Source organism: Oncorhynchus clarkii, chromosome 20 (genome assembly GCF_045791955.1).
Source record: "Oncorhynchus clarkii lewisi isolate Uvic-CL-2024 chromosome 20, UVic_Ocla_1.0, whole genome shotgun sequence".
In the NCBI taxonomy this organism is placed as follows: domain Eukaryota; kingdom Metazoa; phylum Chordata; class Actinopteri; order Salmoniformes; family Salmonidae; genus Oncorhynchus; species Oncorhynchus clarkii.
Genome location: NC_092166.1, coordinates 6,803,605 through 6,827,755, shown reverse-complemented (window position 1 = coordinate 6,827,755; position 24,151 = coordinate 6,803,605).

Below are 24,151 nucleotides of genomic sequence, written 5' to 3'. Positions count from 1 at the left end.
TATAATTCATTTCTTGGGCTCTTTGGCCCCACAGGAATGATGGTGCTTCACTCTTAGGTTCGGGGGAAGTTCATTATCTGTGACTTGTAAGGGAGAGGACTTGAATATTAGAACTTGAACATTACATGAGAGTTAAAGGTTCATTAAATCAGTGCCATTAAGGCCATGTATTGACATTAATAGTCCACCATCATAGTATAGTATAGTATAGTGCACCATCATAGTATAGTCCACCATCATAGTATAGTGCACCATCATAAATGTATAGTATAGGGTACCATCATAGTATAGTGCACCATCATAGTATAGTGCACCATCATAAATGTATAGTATAGTGCACCATCATAGTATAGTGCACCATCATAGTATAGTCCACCATCATAGTATAGTATAGTGCACCATCATAGTATAGTATAGTGCACCATCATAGTATAGTGCACCATCATAGTATAGTCCACCATCATAGTATAGTATAGTGCACCATCATAGTATAGTGCACCATCATAGGAAAATCTTTATACTCTCTTTGGATAATTCATTCCAATCATTTAAAAGTTAACAGCAGGTATTTTGCATGTCCACCATCATAGTATAGTCCACCATCATAGTATAGTATAGTATAGTGCACCATCATAGTATAGTCCACCATCATAGTATAGTCCACCATCATAGTATAGTATAGTATAGTGCACCATCATAGTATAGTGCACCATCATAGTATAGTCCACCATCATAGTATAGTCCACCATCATAGTATAGTATAGTGCACCATCATAGTATAGTGCACCATCATAGTATAGTCCACCATCATCGTATAGTCCACCATCATAGTATATATAGTGCACCATCATAAATGTATAGTATAGGGTACCATCATAGTATAGTGCACCATCATAGTATAGTGCACCATCATAGTATAGTCCACCATCATAGTATAGTATAGTATAGTGCACCATCATAGTATAGTGCACCATCATAGTATAGTCCACCATCATAGTATAGTGCACCATCATAAATGTATAGTCCACAATCATAGTATAGTGCACCATCATAGTATAGTCCACCATCATAGTATAGTATAGTATAGTGCACCATCATAGTATAGTATAGTATAGTGCACCATCATAGTATAGTGCACCATCATAGTATAGTCCACCATCATAGTATAGTATAGTGCACCATCATAGTATAGTATAGTATAGTGCACCATCATAGTATAGTATAGTATAGTGCACCATCATAGTATAGTGCACCATCATAGTATAGTCCACCATCATAGTATAGTCCACCATCATAGTATAGTATAGTATAGTGCACCATCATAGTATAGTGCACCATCATAGTATAGTCCACCATCATAGTATAGTCCACCATCATCGTATAGTCCACCATCATAGTATAGTGCACCATCATAAATGTATAGTATAGGGTACCATCATAGTATAGTGCACCATCATAGTATAGTGCACCATCATAGTATAGTCCACCATCATAGTATAGTATAGTATAGTGCACCATCATAGTATAGTGCACCATCATAGTATAGTCCACCATCATAGGATAGTCCACCATCATAGTATAGTGCACCATCATAGTATAGTGCACCATCATAGTATAGTCCACCATCATAGTATAGTATAGTGCACCATCATAGTATAGTATAGTATAGTGCACCATCATAGTATAGTGCACCATCATAGTATAGTCCACCATCATAGTATAGTCCACCATCATAGTATAGTATAGTATAGTGCACCATCATAGTATAGTGCACCATCATAGTATAGTCCACCATCATAGTATAGTATAGTATAGTGCACCATCATAGTATAGTGCACCATCATAGTTTAGTCCACCATCATAGTATAGCGCACCATCATAAATGTATAGTATAGGGTACCATCATAGTATAGTGCACCATCATAGTATAGTCCACCATCATAAATGTATAGTATAGTGCACCATCATAGTATAGTGCACCGTCATAGTATAATGCACCATCATAAATGTATAGTGCACCATCATAAATGTATAGTGCACCATCATAGTATAGTGCATCATCATAGTATAGTGCACCATCATAGTATAGTGCACCATCATAGTATACTGCACCATCATAAATGTATAGTGCACCATCATAAATGTATAGTGCACCATCATAGTATAGTGCACCATCATAGTATAGTGCATCATCATAGTATAGTGCACCATCATAGTATACTGCACCATCATAAATGTATAGTGCACCATCATAAATGTATAGTGCACCATCATAGTATAGTGCACCATCATAGTGTAGTGCACCATCATAAATGCATATTATAGTGCACCATCATAGTATACTGCACCATCATAAATGTATAGTGCACCATCATAAATGTATAGTGCACCATCATAGTATAGTGCACCATCATAGTATAGTGCACCATCATAGTATACTGCACCATCATAGTGTAGTGCACCATCATAGTATAGTGCACCATCATAGTATAGTGCACCATCATAAATGTATAGTGCACCATCATAAATGTATAGTGCACCATCATAGTATAGTGCACCATCATAGTGTAGTGCACCATCATAAATGCATATTATAGTGCACCATCATAAATGTATAGTATAGTGCACCATCATAGTATAGTGCACCATCATAGTATACTGCACCATCATAAATGTATAGTGTAGTGCACCATCATAGTATAGTGCACCATCATAGTATATTGCACCATCATAAATGTATAGTATAGGGTACCATCATAAATGTATAGTGCACCATCATAGTATATTGCACCATCATAAATGTATAGTGCACCATCATAAATGTATAGTATAGTGCACCATCATAAATGTATAGTATAGTGCACCATCATAAATGTATAGTGCACCATCATAAATGTATAGTATAGTGCACCATCATAAATGTTCCTTGTACTATCTGGGCTGCTCTTGGACCTAGAACACTTACATTCTAATGCTTCACCAAATTTGAGGTCTGATAACTTTTCCTTTAGTTTTGACTGATAATTTAATGAACACTGATCCACTCTTGACAAGAGATGGCATGTCCCCAGGGAGGCAACCACACGATGTGCAATGATCTGGCACTTCACTGCCAAAGAAATACTGGCATGTTGGACAAAAGTACTGCATTTTAAAAATATCATTACAGTCAAAAGATTGTTGGGAACATCTTTTGTCCCCTCTGGACAATGGAGATGTATAATGTCAAAAAAATCACTTAGAGCTATTTTGGCTGAGTGTCTTAGAGCATAGCAGAGCATTGAGAGCAGAGACTCATCTTCATTTCTTTTTGTGCATTTTTGCATTTGGATAGATTTAGCTTTTTTTCTCCCACCCTCCTTGTCCTCTGACTTGATTTCTGATGTCCCTGCCTTGTCCATCTGTGTTGTCTCCAGCTGCGTTGTTTCCCAGGAAGCACAACAGATACCCAGGTCAGAAGGAGGCTTATAGTCCTAGTGTTAACACGAAGGCAGATCACAACATATACCCAGGTCAGAAGGAGGCTTATAGTCCTAGTGTTAACACGAAGGCAGATCACAACATATACCCAGGTCAGAAGGAGGCTTATAGTCCTAGTGTTAACACGAAGGCAGATCACAACATATACCCAGGTCAGAAGGAGGCTTATAGTCCTAGTGTTAACACGAAGGCAGATCACAACAGATACCCAGGTCAGAAGGAGGCTTATAGCCCTAGTGTTAACACGAAGGCAGATCACAACAGATACCCAGGTCAGAAGGAGGCTTATAGTCCTAGTGTTAACACGAAGGCAGATCACAACAGATACCCAGGTCAGAAGGAGGCTTATAGTCCTAGTGTTAACACGAAGGCAGATCACAACATATACCCAGGTCAGAAGGAGGCTTATAGTCCTAGTGTTAACACGAAGGCAGATCACAACAGATACCCAGGTCAGAAGGAGGCTTATAGTCCTAGTGTTAACACGAAGGCAGATCACAACATATACCCAGGTCAGAAGGAGGCTTATAGTCCTAGTGTTAACACGAAGGCAGATCACAACAGATACCCAGGTCAGAAGGAGGCTTATAGTCCTAGTGTTAACACGAAGGCAGATCACAACAGATACCCAGGACAGAAGGAGGCTTATAGTCCTAGTGTTAACACGAAGGCAGATCACAACAGATACCCAGGACAGAAGGAGGCTTATAGTCCTAGTGTTAACACGAAGGCAGATCACAACAGATACCCAGGTCAGAAGGAGGCTTATAGTCCTAGTGTTAACACGAAGGCAGATCACAACAGATACCCAGGTCAGAAGGAGGCTTATAGTCCTAGTGTTAACATGAAGGCAGATCACAACATATACCCAGGTCAGAAGGAGGCTTATAGCCCTAGTGTTAACATGAAGGCAGATCACAACAGATACCCAGGTCAGAAGGAGGCTTATAGTCCTAGTGTTAACACGAAGGCAGATCACAACAGATACCCAGGTCAGAAGGAGGCTTATAGTCCTAGTGTTAACACGAAGGCAGATCACAACAGATACCCAGGTCAGAAGGAGGCTTATAGTCCTAGTGTTAACACGAAGGCAGATCACAACAGATACCCAGGTCAGAAGGAGGCTTATAGCCCTAGTGTTAACACGAAGGCAGATCACAACAGATACCCAGGTCAGAAGGAGGCTTATAGTCCTAGTGTTAACATGAAGGCAGGCAGATCACTAAGAAACAGACAGTGGAACAGAAAGACAAATGCAGGAGGTGAATAATGAAACAGAGAAGACAGCCAACCTGTACTTTGGTATTGCTCCCATATATTGAGCCTGACCCTGTCGTTTTGTGGTAAGAGTTTCTGTTTTGAAGTCAGAAGGTTGGATGTTCGATCCTGGCCAAACCACTTTTTTTTTAAAATGTCACCATATAGGTCTCTGTTAGGAGACCCAGAAATAAATATATTGTACGGTGGACACTTTAAACACCCCCGCCCCCCAACCCCAGATATCTAACCTGTTGAGGAACTACATTTGCATACAACCTAAAAACCTGCCTATTTCTAGGATGGCTGTGATCGTTGCAGTAACCTTTTGCCACAAAGGTTGAGAGATAAAGTCCTTTCTGTGACCAATTCCCTACTGTTTTATGGTATCAGTCTACCTTCTAAGTTCATGCAATTTCAATCGCTATGTTGTTTTAGGCGCTGGCAGTCTTTGGTCACAGGGCGAGCAACGTCTCTCTTGGATGAGCGGTTCTGTGAGGAAGAGCCATGCATGGTAGGTAACTGTAGCAACTGTCATTAATGTTTTAGAAAGGAGTGGGTGTGACTATACTAGTGTGACTATACTGATGTCTTGAGATGTTGCTTCATCATATCCACATCATTTTCCTACCTCATGAGGCCATCTATTTTGTGAAGTGCACCAGTCCCTCCTGCAGCAAAGCACCCCCACAACATGATGCTTCCACCCCCGTGCTTCACGGTCGGGATGGTTTTCTTCAGCTTGCAAGCCTCCCCCTTTTTCCTCAAAACATAACGATGGTCATTATGGCCAAAAAGTAAGATCTTTGTCCCCATGTGCAGTTGCAAACCGTAGTCTGGCTTTTTTATGGCAGTTTTGGAGCAGTGGCTTCTTCCTTGCTGAGCGGCCTTTCAGGTTATGTCGATATAGGACTTGTTTGACTGTGAATATAGATACTTTTGTACCTGTTTCCTCCAGAATATTCAGAAGGTCCTTTGCTGTTGTTCTGGGATTGATTTGCACTTTTCGCACCAAAGTACGTTCATCTCTAGGAGACAGAACGCGTCTCCCTCCTGAGCGGTATGATGGCTGTGGGGTCCCATGTTGTTTATACTTGTGTACTATTGTTTGTACAGATGAACGTGGTACCTTCAGGCGTTTGGAAATTGCTCCCAAGGATGAACCAGACTTGTGGAGGTCTACAATTCTTTTTCTGAGATCTTGGCTGATTTCTTTTGATTTTCCCATGATGTCAAGCGAAGAGGCACTGAGTTTGAAGGTAGGCCTTGAAATACATCCACAGGTACACCTCCAATTGACTAAAATGATGTCAATTACCCTATCAGAAGCTTCTAAAGCCATGACATCATTTTTTGGAATTTCCCAAGAAATTTGTGGAGTGGTTGAAAAACAAGTTTTAATGACTCCAACTTAAGTGTATGTAAACTTCAGACTTCAACTGTAGGCACGTGCAGTACATACCATTTGTTATGAATGTCTGTAAATCATATAGTTGATACATTTCTTATTGTTGACCCGTGGCTATCTCCTTTTCGTCTGTCTTGGGACTGGCATAGATTCTTGGAAGTAGGCCTTCAATTCCATGAGTTAGGCCTATAGGCTAGATTACATTAATGGGGCAAAATAGGTAATTGAAAATTAGATTAAAATAGCTAGCCAAGATACCCAGAACAGTGCTTCCAATAGGATGATAGTAGACGTGGCCAATGGCACAGTTTTGGAGGCCCTCTTGGCTGAAGAGACATTTTGCTGTTTTAAAGCAAATTTCCTGCAATTCTACACATTTTGTCATGGAGCGGAGACTCGAAATTGAGCTCAGGTGCATCCTGTTTCCATTGATCATCCTTGAGATGTTTCTACAACTTGATTGGAGTCCACCTGTGGTAAATTCAATTGCGTGGACATGATTTGAAAAGGCACACACCTGCCTATATAAGGTCCCACAGTTGACAGGCCATGTCAGAGCAGAAATAAAGCCATGAGGTCGAAGATATTGTCCATAGAGCTCCAAGACAGGATTGTGTCGAGGCACAGATCTGGGGAAGGGTAACCAAAACCTTTCTGTAGCATTGAAGGTCCCCAAGAACTCAATGGCCTCCATAATTCTTAAATGCAAGAAGTTTGGAACCACCAACACTCTTCCTAGAGCTGGCCGCCTTGGTCAGGGAGGTGTCACTATGACAGAGCTCAAGAGTTCCTCTGTTGAGATGGGTGAGCTTTCCAGAAGGACAACCATCACTGTAGCACTACACCAATCAGGCCTTTATGGTAGAAAAGGCAGACAAAAGCCACTCTTCAGTAAAAGACACATGACAGCCCGCTTGGAGTTTAGGCACCTAAAGACTCTCAGACCATGGGAAACAAGATTCTCTGGTCTGATGAAACCAAGATTGAACTCTTTGGCCTGAATGCCAAGCGTCACATCTGGAGTAAACCTGGCACCATCCCTATGGTGAAGCATGGTGGTGGCAGCATCAGGGAGGTGACCCCGTCCTCCTTTCGGAAAATCTGACCACGACTCCATTTTGTTGCTCCCAGCCTATAGACAGAAACTTAAACAGGAAGCGCCCGTGCTCAGTCCTGTTCAACGCTGGTCCGACCAATCGGATTCCACGCTTCAAGATTTCCTTATCACAGTCTGCTGTTCCCATATGCTTCAAGAGGACCACCATTGTTCCTGTTCCCAAGAAAGCAAAGGTAACTGAACTAAATGACTATCGCCCCGTAGCACTCACTTCCGTCATCGTGAAGTTCTTTGAGAGACACCTTAGACCAACTTCAATTTGCTTACCGCCCCAATAGGTCCACAGACTATGCAATCGCAATCACACTGCACACTGCCCTAACCCATCTAGACAAGAGGAATACCTATGTAAGAATGTGGTTCATCGACTACAGCTCAGGATTTAACACCATGGTACCCTCCAAACTCGTCATTAAGCTCGAGACCCTGGGTCTTGACCCCGCCCTGTGCAACTGGGTACTGGACTTCCAGACGGGCTGCCCCCAGGTGGTGAGGGTAGGAAACAACATCTCCACCCCGCTGATCCTCAACACTGGGGCCCCACAAGGGTGCGTTCTCAGCCCTCTCCTGTACTCACTGTTCACCCATGACTGCATGGCCATGCACGCCTCCAACTCAATCATCAAGTTTGCAGACGACACTACAGTGGTAGGCTTCATTACCAACAACGACGAGACGGCCTACAGGGAGGAGGTGAGGGTCATCGAAGTGTGGTGTCAGGAAAATAAACTCACACTCAATGTCAACATAACAAAGGAGATGATTGTGGACTTCAGGAAACAGCAGAGGGAGCAGCCCCTATCAACATTGACGGGACAGTAGTGGAGAAGGTGGAAAGTTTTAAGTTCCTCGGCGTACACATCATGGACAAACTGAAATGGTCCACCCATACAGACAGTATGGTGAATAAGGCGCAGCAGCGCCTCTTCAACCTCAGGAGGCTGAAGAAATTTGGCTTGTCACCAAAAGCACTCACACACTTTTACAGATGCCCAATCGAGAGCATCCTGTCAGGCTGTATCACTGCCTGGTATGGCAACTGCTCCGCTCACAACCGTAAGGCTCTCCAGAGGGTAGTGAGGTCTGCACTACGCATCACCGGGGGCAAACTACCTGCCCTCCAGGACACCTACAGCACTTGATTTCACAGGAAGGCCAACATATCATCAAGGATAACAACCACCCGAGCCACTGCCTGTTCACCCCGCTATCATCCAGAAGGCGAGGTCAGTACAGGTGCATCAAAGTGGGGACCGAGAGACTGAAAAACAGCTTCTATCTCAAGGCCATCAGACTGTTAAACAGCCACCACTTACTTTGAGTGTCTGCTGCCAACATACTGACTCATCTCTAGCCACTTTAATAATGAAAAATTGATGTAATAAATGTATCACTAGCCACTTTAAACATACCCTACATTACTCATCTAATATGTATATACTGTACTCTATACCATCTACTGCATCTTGCCTATGCCGTTCGGCCATCGCTCATTCATATATCTTTATGGACATATTCTTATTCATTCCTTTACACTTGTGTGTATAAGGTAGTTGTTGTGAAATTGTTAGATTACTTGTTAGATATTACTGCATTGTCAAAACTAGAAGCACAAGCATTTCGCTACACTCGCATTAACATCTGCTAACCATGTGTATGTGACATTTGATTTGATTTGACCAAGAACCCAATGGTCACTCTGACAGAGTTCGAGAGTTCTTCTGTGGAGATAGGAGAAACTTCCAGAAGGACAACCATCTCTGCAGCACTCCACCAATCAGGCCTTTATGATAGAGTGGCCAGACGGAAGCCACTCCTCTGTAAAAGGCACATGACAGCCCGCTTGGAGTTTGTCAAAAGGCACCTGAAGGACTCTCAGACCATGAGAAACAAGATTCTCTGGTCTGATGAAACCAAGATTGAACTCTTTGGCCTGAATGCCAAGCGTCACGTCTGAAGGAATCCTGGCACCATCCCTATGGTGAAGCATGGTGGTGGCAGCCTCATGCTGTTGGGATTTTTTTCAGAGGTAGGGACTGGGAGACCAGTCAGGATCAAAGGAAAGATGAACGGAGCAAAGTACAGAGAGATCCTTGATGAAAACCTGCTCCAGAGTGCTCAGGACCTCAGACTGGGGCAAAGGTTCACTTTTCAATAGGACAACGACCCGAAGCACACAGCCAAGACAATGCAGGATGGGCTTCGGGATAATTATCTGAATGTCCTTGAATGGCCCAGCCAGAGCCTGGACACATTGGAAGGGATCTTATGACCATTCATCCATACATAAACTTCCAGATCCTTGGTATCCTTCGGTCTGCTCTTATGAATTGCCCTCTTCTCTTCAATCAAACCACAGGTTTTCAATGGGGTTCAAGTCTGGAGACTGAGATGACCATTGAAAAATATTGATTGTTTTCAATTAACCATTTCTTTGTAGATTTTGAAATGTGCATGAGGTCATTGTCTTGCTGGAAGATCCACTTGCGGCCAAGTTCAGCATCCTGGAAGAGAAAACCAGGTTGTCTTGGTACTTGATAGAGTTCATGATGCCGTTGACCTTAACAATCTCCCGAGTGGCACAGTGGTCTAAGGCACTGCTTCTCAGTGCTAGAGGTGTCACTACAGACCCTGGTTTGATTCCATACTGTATCACAACCGGCTGTGATTGGGAGTCCCATAGGGCGGTGCACAATTGGCCCAGTGTCGTCTGGGTTTATGGTTTGGCTGCTGTGGGCCGTCATTGTAATTAAGAATTTGTTCTTAACTGACTTGCCAAGTTAAATAAAATAATAAGGGCTCATGGACCAGTGGATGCAAAACAGCCCCATAACATCAACGATTCACCACCAGATTTCAGTGTAGGTATGGGGTTCTTTTCTGCGAATGCATCATTCTTTCGAGGCCAAACCCACCGCTGGTTTGCATTGCCAAAGAGCTCTATTTTTCGTCTCATCTGACCATAGCACCTAGTTCCAATTCAATTGCCAATGCCATTTAACAAACTCCAGGCATTAACATTTTTGGGTTTCTCTCAATAAAGTATTTATTTTTATGGCAACCCTTCCAAATGGCATGTTGGCATAGGTGGTGTCTAATTGTAGATTTGGAAACTTGGTGACCCTAAGAAGTTACCAAGTTCTGGAATTCTCCAACTGTGTTCCTTAGACTTTTCTTTACCTCCAGAACAATCTTCCTCACTGTGGGAACAAGATACACATGGGTCCTCTACCAGCCACTTACCCTAATAGTGGTATATATATATATATTATATATTCATATATTTTGTGGTTTGTATGTTGTTTTTGGTTTATACCCATTGCCCGATAGTCAACAACTATGTATCTCTTTTCATTTGTGAGTTCTTTGCCTTTCCCTATGGTGATGGATGACAAATGGATATTACATGCCTGTTGCCTCATTTTTATACCCCAGTGAAACAGGAAGCCATGAAAGGCCACAATACAGTTTCTTTGGAAGAGATGAACTTTAAAAAGTAGAATGTTAATGCAGAATAAAAGTACATTTTTCAGAGAAATTGTATTAGTATAAAATAATATAATTTTGCATATAGCTCAGTATTTGTATGATTTATTTTGTTGTATTTTTTTGCTCATCTGTATCAATTATTTTGGATGTGAATGTATACAATTTCCTGGTTGTCGTGACAGCCAATTGAATGGATTATATCTAAGACTACTAATGCAAAATGGGTGAGCAGAATGAGGATAGGGAATTTTATCCAAAAAATAGGTTCAGGTCCCATCTGGCTTTAGTCAGATATATCAGACCTACTATAGCATAGAGTAGGCCATCAAGCCGTTTGTTGGTCTCTGAGGATGCGTAGTTAAATGACTGCAGGTGAAATGGGATCCAAAACCTCTCAATCTCTCTCAATGATAGTGCTAGACATTGCTGGGCAGTGAAAAAGACCTTCAACGGCAAGGACCTGGAATTGAATCTTTGGCTGTATCCTTTTCACTTATTGTAATCCAATTAATCTTATTTCACGGTCAACTGTCCTATCGCTACAGCTACATCCACCTTTCCTAATACAAACATACGGAAAGCCGGGTAAGGGATTACAGGAAGTAATGATTTTCAGGGGAGGTTATTTTCTCCTGGCCAATTCCGAAGAGGAATTAAAACTCATTGTGAATTGAGAAATATGCCGGTGCACAAAGAGAAAGATGACCGAGAAGGGATTTGGGAATGTGATTGAATTCCCCGAGAGAGAACTTAACAGCGCATATTTTCCGCCTGAATGATCCTATAAATCCAACCGGAATTCCTGGAATAAAAAATACACTGGAGAGAAGACTGATGAAGGGATTGGACACTAATCCTGTCATAATAAAGACCTTGGTCTTGTAAAACAACGGTACCTTGTTCGATTCCTTTATCTGTTCACCGTAATAAATGATTATAAGGCTTCCATAAAACATTCCAGCAAGGACTCAATCTGAACCCTGTCTCACACTGCAGTTTCAGTTGTCCCCCTCAAAAAATAATCTAGACAAGGTGTGTGGAAACAAAATCTTAGTATCAATAGCACATGGTGGCAATGGTGGGATAGGTGCCTCAGTACCCAACGGGAGTACCCACGGTTTTTAAGGAACTTTGTTGTAACAGTGTGACCTATTTGTTACAGGCTAAGAGTATTATATGTCACTATATGTCATTATATGTCACATGCGCCGAATACAACAGGTGTACCTTACCGTAAAATTCTTAATTACAAGTCCTTAACCAACAATGCAGACAGATTTTTTTTAAAGTAAGTAGGAAAATATTTGCTATATTTGCGTTGAGGTAATATGTTATTGTACGTAGAGGTAAAGTGACTATGCATAGATAATAAACAGTGAGTAGCAGCAGTGGAAAAAAGGGGGGCAAATCAGTCTTTTTTTTATTTTACAAATTCTTATTTACAATGACGGCCTACCCCTGCCAAGCCCTAACCCGGACGACATGGGTCAATTGTGAGCCGCAGTATGGGACTCACAATCACGTCCATTTGGGATACAGCCTGGAATCAATCCAGCGTCTGTAGTGACACCTCTAGCACTGAGACACAGTGCCTTAGATCGCTCTTATGTCTTGGGGTTAGAAGCTGTTAAAACCTCTACGGGATCGGTGTCCCTATACCGGGACGGTTGATGCTGACGTGCGCTAACGTGACTAATGTAACAGCAAACTTTCCGGGACATAGACATGTCTTAAAATGGGCAGAAAGCTTACATTCTTGTTAATCTAACTGCACTGTCCAATTTACTGTATCTATTACAGTGAAAAAATACCATGCTATTGTTTGAGGAGAGTGCACAACAACAAAAAACCTATATCATGGCAACTGGTATGATAAATTCACTTATGAAGGTAAATAATGAACATACATTCAGTAATCTTGCTCTGATTTGTCATCCTGAGGGTCCCAGAGATAAAATGTTGCATAGTTTGATAAAATGCATTTTTATATTCAAATGTAGGAACTAGGTTCTTCAGTTTGAACCCCTGCTGTCTCTGTCTCCACACCAACACATTTAGATGTGTGAATGCTAATGATCCATCATGTATGACATTCCTGGGAGTGTGTAAACATACATTTTGTTTTACCATATCATAGTTATGTACTTGAAAATGTATCAATTGACCAATTCGGCACATTTGGGCAGACTGGATCAATCTTAAACTTTGCACACACACTGCTGCCATCTAGTGGCCAAAATCCACATTGTACCTAAACTGCAATATTATATTATGGCCTTTCTCTTGCATTTCAAAGATGGAACTAAAAAATATATAGATAATATATATAAAAAACGCATGTTTTTTTGTTTGTATTGTCTTTTACCAGATCTAATGTGATATTCTCCTACATTAATTTCACATTTCCACAAACTTCAAAGTGTTTCCTTTCAAATGGTATCAATAATATGCATATCCTTGCTTCAGGTCCTGAGCTACAGGCAGTTAGATTTGGGTATGTCAAAAATCCAATCCAATCCATAAATTAAGGAGCCTCTTGGACCTAGACTTGGCTCTCCTGTATCATGTGCAGTGCGATAGCAGAGAGAACAGTTTATGACTAGGGTGGCTGGATTCTTTGTCAATTGTCAGGGGCCTTCCTCAGACACTTCCTGGTATAGAGGTCCTGGATGGCAGGAAGCTTGGCCCCAGTGATGTACTGGGCCGTACGCACTACCCGCTGTAGCGCCTTGGAGTCGGATGCCTAACAGTTGCCATAACAAGTGGATGCACTAATTGTTGAAGCCGGTGACTGATGTGGAAGTTTCCTCAATTCCAGTCTGTGCTAGCAAAACAGTCCTGTAGCTTAGCATCCACGTCATCAGACCACTTCCGTATTGAGCGAGTCACTGGTACTTCCTGCTTGAGTTTTTGCTTGTAAGCAGGAATCAGGAGGATAGAATTACGATCAGATTTGACACATGGAGGGCGAGGGAGAGCTTTGTACATATCTCTGTGGAGTAAAGGTGGTCTAGAGTTTTCGCTCCTCTGGTTGCACATGTGATATGCTAGTAGAAATGATGAATAACGGATGTAAGTTTACCTGCATTAAAGTCCTTGGCCACTAGGAGCGCAGGCTTCTGGGTGAGCAATCTCTTGTTTGCTTATGGCCTTATACAGCTTGTTGATTGCGGTCTTAGGGCCTGCATCAGTTTGTGGTGGTAAATAGACAGCTACGAAAAATATAGATGAAAACTCTCTTGGTAAATAGTGAGACCTACAGCTTATCATAAGGTACTCTACCTCAGGTGAGCAAAACCTAGAGACTTACTTAATATTAGAGGTTGCGCACAGCTGTTGTTTACAAATAGACACAGACCACCACCCCTTGCCTTTGCTCTTCTGTCTTGCCAATGCACAGAAAACCCAGCCAACTGTATATTGCCCATGTCCTCGTTCATCCACGACCCGGTGAAACATAAGATATTTTAGTTTTTAATGTCCCATTGGTAAGACAGTCTCGAACGGAGCTCACCCAGTTTATTCTCCAGCGAATGAACGTTCGCAAGTAGGATGGATGGTAGAGGCAGATTATCGACTCACCGACCAATTCTCACCGTCACCCGGTCCCCCTGTATCGGCGTATCCTCTTCATGCCAATGACGGGGATGTGGGCCTGGTCCGGGAGGAGACGTAAATCTTTTGTCTCCGAGGTAAGTAATCGCTGTTCTGATTTCCAGAAGCTCTTTTCGGTCATAAGAGATGGTGGCATAAACAGTACAAAAAAGTTACAAACAACCTGAAAAAACACACAGATTAGCATGATTTGTTGGTGGCCCTTAAAACGGCAGCCATCTGCCATCATCATGCCATAGTTGAGATCTCATTCCACCATTTTACCTGAACCAGTTAAGTGTCTAGTAATTGAGTGTTTGTGTCTGAATTGGTATTGGCTAAAGAGGCAGTTGTAGGCCCCTCCCACTAAATTAGATAATGAGCTACAGCTGTTTAAATGTTTGTGGGAAGTGTGGAAGAGAGGCATGGCAATACATTTGACAGGAGTATCAAGTCACTGTCTCTTTCCTTTGTCATATTTGTTACAGTACAGAGGTCAAATCCAGAAAATGCAGACAGTAGGGGTCAAACCCAGACAATGCAGACAGTACTTTTCCCAAACAAACATATAGGTGAGCCACTCAACTAAAGGGTCAGCATGAGGAGGTTGGAGTTTAAGAGCACTAAGCTGTTGCGCGGCTGTGTTGTCTTTAGCCGCTGGCTGCTGGACTTGTTGTGCTCTGTGCTGAGTGTACAGCCCACTTAACTACACACTACCCTGAACATATCTTAATTACACATTACCCTGAACATGTGTTAATTGCACACTACCCTGAACGTGTTAATGATGCATTACCCTGAACATGTGTTAATTACACACTACCCTGAACATGTGTTAATTACACATTACCCTGAACATATCTTAATTACACACTACCCTGAACATGTGTTAATTACACATTACCCTGAACATATCTTAATTACACACTGCCCTGAACATGTGTTAATTACACATTACCCTGAACATATCTTAATTACACACTACCCTGAACATGTGTTAATTACACATTACCCTGAACATATCTTAATTACACACTTCCCTGAACATGTGTTAATTACACATTACCCTGAACATGTGTTAATTACACATTACCCTGAACATGTGTTAATTACACATTACCCTGAACATGCCATTCTCATTGATACTGCTTGGACCATCGCCATGACAAATGACTCTTTTATGATATGTGACCAAGCAAAACCGAGCCACAACAGAACCACCTCTTATTAGTCGAGGATGGAACTACCAGGTTGAAAAAAACAACAATAATTAGAAAACCACTTAAGGCTCTATCGAGTCCTGTTTCATTTCAGTCCCTGAGGAGGAAAGTAGCAACCTTCAATCAATACAATCAAAACCAGTCATAGCAAACTACATTTTTTTTTGTCAGGTGAAAGACTTCTCTGTGTCACGTTTATTAGAAGTGAATGTGACAGAGGGTGAGACTTAGCTGTCGTTACATAGGTAATCCTGTGACATGGGTAAATAATCATGTCTGTGTGACATGTCGATTCGACTGATGGATCTGCTTTGCTCAGGCTTTAGTGATGAGTCTTTTCAGTGCTCCGTTCACCTAAAAGAGTTAAAGCTCAAAATAGTTATTCTTTCAATTGCATTTCTGTATTTTTTTTATTTTTTTATATATTTGTTTTATCAGCCCACACTGAGTGACAAAACTCATTTACAAAGAGGCTTATGATTTGAAGTAATCGCTTTCATCAGAGCCTTGGGTAGGAAAAAGGTGTGAGTCATCTACAGTATATAGCCTCACAGGGGAGTGTCCATCAAGCACGGCATGAAAGAGACATTTATTTTGGCTCCCTGATTCGTGTACTGTTCCTATTGCATTTTGAGCTCCAGACACTGATTAAAACATTCTCTGAAGAGGGTGAAATCTCAGTGCAGGAACAATACATAGTGGGGAAAGTGTCTCAGATCTGTTCCACAAATAGTGCATCTAATACTTTGGCCAGGTAAAAATGTATATGAACTCACGTTTAACGATCTGACATATTGGTGTACCGGTAGGTTACTTTTTAGGCCTTACATTAGAGATGAGCTTTTTTTTCATGTTTCTAAAGTCTATTTTTAAAGCACCTCTGAACGAAGAGCCAATGAGTAGCCAAATGAACAGCTCTTTTAGGTAACCGGAGCAAAATGATCTATTTCACCGAAAATACTTAAAAATGGCCATCACTAGCGAAAACGTGCAGACACTTGGCCCTCCATAGAATAAGTTCGACACCTGTGCATTGGGTGAGTCAGGGAAATTGTAAAGTTATTTTCGGACTATAATTTCCTCCTCATATTGTACAATCTGTGTGTCTCCTCTCTTTTCGTTGGCCTAGGCTATTGGTTGCATTCAAGATGAGGTCATTTTTATTGATCTCAGTTTGTCAAGAGCAGCCCGTAATTACGGTTATTTGTGTGGTATTAAAAAAAGATTCTGCTAAAATGACAAAGAATTGCATGAAATGTGTTTATAAAAGGCCAAACACTTTCACCAGACCGCCTCTTACGTCTTTCACCATATGTGCAAATCCTAGAAACGCCTCTGCTCAACTCTATACCGCTACGTAAATGCGATGATAGATGCACCCCCCCCACACACACAACTTGTAACTTCTTCCATTGCAATGACTGATCTTTAATTTCTTTGATTTACTTGCACCAACAAAAACAGATAAAATATATAAAAACATGTGTGCAGGTGTGGTTGGAAGCCCAGGGGTTGATATGAAAACCACATCACAAAAAAAGCGATATAAAGTAAAACAATAAAGTTTTTTTTTTAAAACAGATAACAAAATCCACTAATTATAAATGTATAGATCGGTTGTCACGGTCGTCATAAACCGGAGACCAAGGCAGCGGCGTGGTAAGCGTACATAACTCTTTAATGAAAGAGAGAACACTGAACAAAAACGTGACGCAAAATGGCTAGTGCAGAACAGGCAACTTATTAACATAGAATAACAACCCACAAAATAACCAAAGGAATATGGCTACCTAAATATGGTCCCCAATCAGTGACAACGATAAACAGCTGCCTCTGATTGGGAACCAATCTAGTCAGCCATAGACATATAAACCCCTAGACATACAAAAACCCCTAGACATACAAAAACCCCTAGACAATACAAAAACCCCTAGACAATACAAAAACCCCTAGACAATACAAAAACCCCTAGACATACAAAAACCCCTAGACAACACAAACACTAAACAAACCACCCTCGTCACACCCTGACCTAACCAAAATAATAAGGAAAACAAAGATAACTAAGGTCAGGGCGTGACATCGGTAATCACAAAAAAATGTATATTAGTTTTGTTTAAATATGTGTGTGCATGTGAGTGTGTGAGAGTTAGGCTATATGGAGGAGATTACTGAGTAGTTTGGTTCATCAGGCTGATCCCCAGTCTTCATGGAGGAGATTACTGAGTAGTTTGGTTCATCAGGCTGATCCTCAGATCTATGACGGTGACCAGACGTGTAGCCATCAAATCGATCAGTATGGAGTGTTATAATTATAGTTATTTCCCCCTTTAATTGCATTACAATTTGTCATCCACGTGCCACTAACATCAATTGACAATCCCGTTGCTCGGTAAAATGAGAGAGAGGCCATTCTGTGGTTTCCTTACCACATTATGTGGTTCATATATGTATTTTATTCTGTTAAAAGTTTGAAAGCAGGGTGCTCCCACTGAATGTTTTTTTAAAGCATTATACAACACATCCAATATCAATTTTATTTAATGTTCACCTAACCCTAAGCCTCTCACCTTCCTAACCCTGCTCTGACTTACTTAACCCTAACCCTGCTTTGACCTACCTAACCCTAACCCTACTCTGACCTACCTAACCCTAACCCTGCTCTGACCTACCTAACCCTAAACTCCCAGTTAGGTTCTGCTTGGTGCAGGGACTCTACTGAGTTAACTGTATTACAATAAAATATGACAGAAATTGCATCATAACTGAAAGCTTGCATCAAGCCTACATAAAGCTTCATGACTCAAATGAAAAAACAAGCAGAGAAATCTAATGTCCACAACTGACCTCTTCATATCATGTTGCTCAGTGCACTACAGGATGTTGAGAAAGACCATCCAGAACATTCAGCGTATGTTATGGTAAATAATGCTTCTAGTCGTAACGAATATAGGTCAAACGTGTATGAAAACGTATCTCAATCGCAGCATGGAATGTGTCACTGTACTCCTAATTATCCCACAATGCCAAAACATCCTAGGCTAGATCATGTTAAAGCAGCCCATTGGATTCCATTAAAATGTTTTACAGGAGTTTTAGCAAATCAATGTATATTTGGTTTTTGTAACATATCGGCAACAAGAACAGGTTAAACAGGGTCGTAAAGGTGGTCAGCAAGGTCATCGTGGTGCAACAGGCAAAGTTGTGTGGCTGTTACTGTTTTTAATGATGTTTTAATGGGCTCCAGAGTGGCACAGCGGTCTAAGGCACTGCATTTCAGTGCAAGAGGTGTCACTACAGACAACCTGTCTTGAGTCCAATAGGGCTGCCCACAATTGGCCCAGCATCGTACAGGTTTGTGTAGGCTGCCATTGTAAATAAGAATTTGTTCTTAACTGACTTGCCTAGTTAAATAAAATGTAAAAAAATAAAAAAGAATGTTGTCACCCTGACAGCACTAGGACAACCAATGTATTGATTGGTTGACAAATCTATGAATGTACCAGAGATCAATCACACTTAACTTTGTGTGGACAAGTGATAGCCATAGACTCGTTCTGTCTCCTAGAGATGAACATACGTTTGTGCGAAAAGTGCAAATCAATCCCAGAACAACAGCAAAGGACCTTGTGAAGATGCTGGAGGAAACAGGTACAAAAGTATCTATATCCACAGTAAAATGAGTCCTTTATCGACATAACCTGAAAGGCCGCTCAGCAAGGAAGAAGCCACTGCTCCAAAACCGCCATTAAAAAGCCAGACTATGGTTATCGGGACAAAGATCGTACTTTTTGGAGAAATGTCCTCTGGTCTGACAAAACAAAAATAGAACTGTTTGGCCATAATGACCATCGTTATGTTTGAAGGAACAAGGGGGAGGTTTGCAAGCCGAAGAACACCATCCCAACCGTGAGGGGTTCTAGCACTGAAATGCAGTTCCTTAGACCGCTGTGCCACTCTGGAGCCCATTAAAACATCATTAAAAACAGTAACAACCATACAACTTTGCCTGTTGCACCACAATGACCTTGCTGACCACAGGGGTGGCAGCATCATGCTGTGGGGGTGCTTTGTGCAGGAGGGATTGGTGCACTTCACAAAATAGATGGCCTCATGAGGATGGACATTTATGTGGATATATTGAAGCAGCATCTCAAGACATCAGTCAGGAAGTTAAAGCTTGGTCGCAAATGGGTCGTCCAAATGGACAATGACCCCAAGCATACTTCCAAAGTTATGGCAAAATGGCTTAAGGACAACAAAGTCAAGGTATTGGAGTGACCATCACAAAGCCCTGACCTCAATCCTATAGAACATTTGTGGGCAGAACTGAAGAAGCATGTGCTAGCAAGGCCTATAAACTTAACTCAAAATTCACCCAACTTATTGTGGGAAGCTTGTGGAGGCTACCCGAAACGTTTGACCCAAGTTAAACAATTTAAAGGCACTGCTACCAAATACTAATTGAGTGTATGTAGACTTCTGCCCCCCTGGAATGTGATGAAAGAAATAAAAGCTGAAATAAATAATTCTCTCTACTATTATTCTGACATTTCACATTCTTAAAATAAAGTGGTGATCCTGACTGACCTAAAACAGGGAGTTTTTACTAGGATTAAATGTCAGGAATTGTGAAATACGGAGTTTAAATGTATTTGCCTAAGGTGTGTGTAAACTTCCGACTTCAACTGTACTTCATTAAGATGCTTTTTGAATACACTGTGTGATAGACGGTTGCTTTGCCAGACTCTTGATTGCCAACAAGATCGGCATACCGTCAGGGGCCAACAGCTAAAATGCAGTGTAGCAAAAATGTTGAACTATTTTTCAACAGAACTTTGTGCCAGTGGCAGCGACAGGGACATGCTGAATAATTGTGAATACAATTTACATTTCCCAAAAACTGAAATATAAAAAAAAGGAACGATATAGGTAATGAAAAATGAATGGATGGTGATGTGTTGGTGTGTGTACTGATGTATCAGATACCTTTTGGTTAACTATAAGGGCCAGTTTCCCAACAGTAGTCTTTACTGAGAGTGCTTCTTAATCCAGGACTAGGTTTAATCTCTGTCCGGGTAATTGACCCTAAAAGTGCAGCAGAGAATTTAGAAATCAGGTATCCCACCTGCTTGTGTGATTCCTTTGAAACATACAGAGGACTTCATTTATTGAATACGATATTCATCAGAACATGTGATGTTCATAAAATAATCTGGTATTCATTAGAACAATAGTTTATTATTACAATAGAGGAACGGCTGTCAGCATTCAAAACAGAACCACAAATCAGTTTTACATCCACTGCCTAAAAAACAAACAAATAAAAGTAAACAATATGCTGTCTAAAGAAAGTATATGGGACAATTTGTTCTAAATATGTAGTTGAAACATCATAAGAAATGTCTGTTTAATACTGATAGTTTGATTATCTTTTTTTAAATTGTTCACAGCTTTAAAACTTGTTTGTTTCCAGGAGTCTTCTCTCTTGGCAAGTCGGAATTAGAGAAATGGTTTAGTAGGATGATACGTGCTTCACCTGTCCCATAGGGTAATAATGGATGATACGTGCAGCACCTGTCCCATAGGGTAATAATGATGGATGATACGTGCTTCGCCTGTCCCATAGGGTAATGTTGGATGATACGTGCTTCACCCGTCCCATAGGGTAATAATGGATGATACGTGCTTCACCTGTCCCATAGGGTAATGATGGATGATACGTGCTTCACCCATAGGCTTCACCCATATGGTAATAATGGATGATACGTGCCTCACCTGTCCCATAGGGTAATAATGGATGATACGTGCTGCACCTGTCCCATAGGGTAATAATGGATGATACGTGCAGCACCTGTCCCATAGGGTAATAATGATGGATGATACGTGCAGCACCTGTCCCATAGGGTAATAATGATGGATGATACGTGCAGCACCTGTCCCATAGGGTAATAATGATGGATGATTCGTGCTGCACCCGTCCCATAGGGTAATGTTGGATGATTCGTGCCCCACTTGTCCCACAGGGTCATTTTCTTTGTTGGCCTGCGCTCAAGTTAGACAAGATGAAATTCCCAACTGGATAATTGATAGCCATTAGAATGACTTCTTCTCTGTTTTTCTCTTTTCCCAGTGTAGTATCATCTGTGAAGGTCAAAATATTTCCTGTAATGAATTTGACTAAAGGGATGAATTTGAATAAGGATGGGAAGTAGTTGTAAATATTTAGTGTATAACGCAATTGGTCTGCTGTGCAGGTAACTGCAGATATGGTCCCAACAACAAATTATCTTTCAGTACTAGTAGCCTACATAGTTAGTAGAAAATGTAAGCACTTTGTTCGTTTAATCAGTACATGCAGTGGCCACTTAATGCACAGTAGCCAATAACACGGAACCCAAACCGGCTGCGCTCGTGCGCTATCGTGCATAAATGTATTTTGTCCCCCTACACCAAACGCGATCACGACACGCAGGTTAAAATATCATAACAAACTCTGAACCAATGACATTAATTTGGGGACAGGTCGAAAAGCATTAAACATGCATGGCAATTTAGCTAGTTAACTTGCACTTCCGAGCTAATTTGTTATATTTAGCTAGCTTGCTGTTGCTAGCTAATTTGTCCTGGGGATATAAGTTGAGTTGTTATTTTACCTGAAATGCACAAAGTCCTCTACTCCGACAATTAATCCACACATAAAATCGGCCAACTGAATCGTTTCTAGTCATCTCTCCTCTTTCCAGGTTTTTTCATCTTTGAACTTAAATGGTAATCGGCATCTAAACTTTCATAGTATTACCGCGATGACCGGCAAAACAGTTCATCTTTCAATCACCCACGTGGGTATAACCAATGAGGAGATGGCACGTGGGTACCTGATTCTATAAACCCATGAGGAGATGGGAGAGGCAGGACTTTCAGCGTGATCTGCATCAGAAATAGAAAGGAGTTCTATTTTAGCCCTTGGCATCGCAGACGCTCGTTGGCGCGCAGGAGCAGTGTGGGTGCAATAATTGAATAACATAGATTTCTAAATTTATTTTGTGACGCTCGCACATGCAACGTGTCCAGTCTGGTCAGCATGTAAGAGGTCATACTAGAAAAGGCTCAAATGTGTGGTGCAGTAATTCACTTGAAATGATTATTGAGGACATGTACAATGTGTTCTAGAACATGTCTCTGAATAGGTGTGGTGTAATAATTCACTTGAAATGATTATTGGAGGACATGTACAATGTGTTCTAGAACATGTCTCTGAATAGGTGTGGTGTAATAATTCACTTGAAATGATTATTGGAGGACATGTACAATGTGTTCTAGAACATGTCTCTGAATAGGTGTGGTGTAATAATTCACTTGAAATGATTATTGGAGGACATGTACAATGTGTTCTAGAACATGTCTCTGAATAGGTGTGGTGTAATAATTCACTTGAAATGATTATTGGAGGACATGTACAATGTGTTCTAGAACATGTCTCTGAATAGGTGTGGTGTAATAATTCACTTGAAATGATTATTGGAGGACATGTACAATGTGTTCTAGAACATGTCTCTGAATAGGTGTAGTGTAATCGTGCAGTACAGCTAACAGAATTGAGACAAAACAACACATCAATTAATCATGAACGTTCCATTGTTGCCCTTTCAGAAACATGGATGACTGAAGAGACAAGCATGCTTTATGGCATGGGGTGGCAGGTAGTGTAGTGGTTAGAGCATTGGACTTGTAACCGGAAGGTTGCAAGATTGAATCCCCTTGTAACCGGAAGGTTGCAAGATTGAATCCCTGAGCTGACAAGGTAAAAATCCCCTACCCCTGTTAGCTCCTTCTTCCGACGCCATCATTGAAAATAAGAATTTGTTCTGACTTGTCTAGTAAAATAAAAATGATAAAGTAATGTTGTTCACCACTGTATAACAGGAGGGTCCATTTTTGTTCATAAATGTTTTAAATTCGTTGCAAGAGAGGACCTCTCACTTACATCTGATAACATTGACGTTGAAACTTTTTGTCATAGAAATTCGTTTTTTGGTTGGTTAAAATAATGGTAATTGGATGCATCTATCGGCTATCCAATTCTGACAATTCTAGTAGTTTTATTGATATCCTTGCACCAACCTTGGATTTAATTCATAATGATGCTAAAAATGTGTTTTCTATTGGGTGATTAGAACATAAACTTATCCAGCTATCTGTGTCCCCTCATCTATAAGCCCACAAGAGTGACCCGTTCATCTGCCACCCTTATTGATAATATTTTGTACAAATTCTTTGAATAATGTGGCTAATACAGGTAAATCAAATCAAATTTTATTTGTCACATACACATGGTTAGCAGATGTTAATGCGAGTGTAGCGAAATGCTTGTGCTTCTAGTTCCGACAATGCAGTAATAACCAACAAGTAATCTAGCTAACAATTCCAAAACTACTGTCTTATACACACAAGTGTAAGGGGATAAAGAATATGTACATAAAGATATATGAATGAGTGATGGTACAGAGCGGCATAGGCAAGATACAGTAGATGGTATTGAGTGCAGTATATACATATGAGATGAGTATGTAAACAAAGTGGCAT